Source organism: Arachis ipaensis, chromosome B5 (genome assembly GCF_059453495.1).
Source record: "Arachis ipaensis isolate K30076 ecotype BB chromosome B5, ASM5945349v1, whole genome shotgun sequence".
Lineage (NCBI taxonomy): Eukaryota > Viridiplantae > Streptophyta > Magnoliopsida > Fabales > Fabaceae > Arachis > Arachis ipaensis.
The window spans coordinates 70,356,427-70,359,127 of NC_142440.1; the positions used below are offsets into that span (position 1 = coordinate 70,356,427).

The 2,701-nt window shown below is 30.2% G+C and overlaps 1 non-coding gene across 1 annotated transcript; it reads right to left on the reverse strand.

Moving 5' to 3' along the window:
- Window positions 1–2,357: 2,357 nt before the first annotated feature.
- On the reverse strand, window positions 2,358–2,465 carry LOC148564568 (small nucleolar RNA R71). Its single transcript, XR_015883958.1, has one exon. It is a non-coding gene; the product is annotated as a small nucleolar RNA R71 (small nucleolar RNA).
- Between the last annotated feature and the right edge of the window lie 236 nt (window positions 2,466–2,701).

Genomic DNA, 2,701 nt, shown 5'->3' on the forward strand with positions numbered 1-2,701 from the left:
TTCTTTTTGTGTTCTTTTCAAAAAAAAAAAATTTTCAAAAATCTTTCAAAATTTTCTCCTGTGTTTTCAAAAAAAAAAATATTTTAAAATAAAAATGTTTTCAAAAATATATTTTTCTTCAAAATTTTTAAGAATGAATTCTAGTGTTTCATGATGATTTGTTGAATCCTGGCTGGCTGTAAGCCATGTCCAATCTTTTGGAATGGGATTTCAACTTATCATCACAAGAGATTCTCACACACTTAGTTGTTCTATACATGAAAAAACTTACATGCTAAAGCTTGACTGGCTGTTAAGCCATGTCTAACCCTCAGATTGGAGCTTTAGACTAACATGGCAAGATTCCTGGAATTCATATTAAAAATTTTGGAATCCTTATTTTCTTTTTCAAAATAATTTTTCGAAAAATATAAAATAAAAATCCAAAAAAAAAATTTAGAAAATCACAAAAATCAAAAATATTTCATGTTTCTTGTTTGAGTCTTGAGTCATGTTATAAGTTTGGTGTCAATTGCATGTGCATCTTGCATTTTTTCGAAAATATCATGCATTCATAGTGTTCTTCATGATCTTCAAGTTGTTCTTGGTAAGTCTTCTTGTTTGATCTTGATGAATTTTTGTTTTGTGTCTTTTCATGTTTATCATATGCATTCTTGAATTCTTAGTGTCTAAGCATTAAAGAATTCTAAGTTTGGTGTCTTGCATGTTTTCTTTGCATTAAAAATTTTTCAAAAATATGTTCTTGATGTTCATCATGACATTCAAAGTGTTCATGGTGTTCATCTTGACATTCATAGCATTCTTGCATGCATTCATTGTTTTGATCTAAAAATTTCATGCATTGCATAATTTTCATGTTTTCATAAAAATTCAAAAATTCAAAAAAATATCTTTCCCTTTTTCTCTCCTCAAATTCGAAAATTTGGATTGACTTTTTCAAAATTTTTTTAAAATCAAATTGTTTCTTATGAGTCAAATCAAATTTTCAATTTGAAAATCTTATCTTTTTCAAAATCTTTTTCAAAAATCAAATCTTTTTCAAAATCCTTAGTTATTTTTGAAAATTCCAAAAATATTTTTCAAAAATCTTTTTCTTATTTTTATATCAAATTTTCGAAAATAACATAAACAATTAATGTTTTGATTCAAAAAATTTCAAGTTTGTTACTTGCTTGTTAAGAAAGATTCAAACTTTAAGTTCTAGAATCATATCTTGTGATTTCTTGTGAATCAAGTCATTAATTGAGAATTTAAAAATCAAATCTTTTTCAAAACTAATTTCTATCATATCTTTTCAAAAATATCTTCTCATCTTATCTTTTTCAAAAATTTGATTTTCAAAATATCTTTTCTAACTTCCTAACTTCTTATCTTTTCAAAATTTGTTTCAACTAACTAACTAACTTTTTGTTTGTTTCTTAACTTTTTCAAAACTACCTAACTAACTCTCTCTCTCTAATTTTCGAAAATATCTCCCCCTTTTTCAAAAAATTTCTTTTTAATTAACTAATTATTTTTATTTTTTATTTAAAAAAAAAATTTCGAAAAAAAAATTACTAACCTTTTTCAAAAACTATTTTCAAAAATTACTAACTCTTTTTCAAAAATTGTTTTCGAAAATTCACTTCCCCCTCTCATCTTCTTCTATTTGTTTATTGATATACTAACATCTTTCCTTCAACTCTCCAAAAATCCGAACCCCCTCTCTCTCTGAGTTCAGATTTTCTTCCCTTATTTTCTTCTACTAACACAAGGATCCATATACTGTGGTATAAAGGATCTCTATTATTATTATTATTTTTTTGTGGCCTCTTCTTTGTCATATGAGCAGGAGCAAGGACAAGAACATTCTTGTTGAAGCAGATCCAGAACCTGAAAGGACTCTGAAGAGAAAATTAAGAGAAGCTAAATTACAACAATCCAGAGATAACCTTTCAGAAATTTTCGAACAGGAAGAGGAGATGGCAGCCGAAAATAATAATAATGTAAGGAAGATGCTCGGTGACTTTACTGCACCTAATTCCAATTTACATGGAAGAAGCATCTCCATTCCTGCCATTGGAGCAAACAACTTTGAGCTGAAACCTCAATTAGTTTCTCTGATGCAGCAGAACTGCAAGTTTCATGGACTTCCATCTGAAGATCCTTTTCAGTTCTTAACTGAATTCTTGCAGATATGTGATACTGTTAAGACTAATGGAGTAGATCCTGAAGTCTACAGGCTCATGCTTTTCCCTTTTGCTGTAAGAGACAGAGCTAGATTATGGTTGGATTCTCAACCCAAAGACAGCCTGAACTCTTGGGATAAGCTGGTCACGGCTTTCTTAGCCAAGTACTTTCCTCCTCAAAAGCTGAGCAAGCTTAGAGCTGATGTTCAAACCTTCAGACAGAAAGAAGGTGAATCCCTCTATGAAGCTTGGGAAAGATACAAATAGTTGACCAAAAAGTGTCCTTCTGACATGCTTTCAGAATGGACCATCCTGGATATATTCTATGATGGTTTATCTGAGTTATCAAAAATGTCACTGGACACTTCTGCAGGTGGATCCATTCACCTAAAGAAAACGCCTGCAGAAGCTCAAGAACTCATTGACATGGTTGCTAATAACCAGTTCATGTACACTTCTGAAAGGAATCCTGTAAGTAATGGGACGCCTATGAAGAAGGGAGTTCTTGAGGTTGATACTTTGAATGCCATATC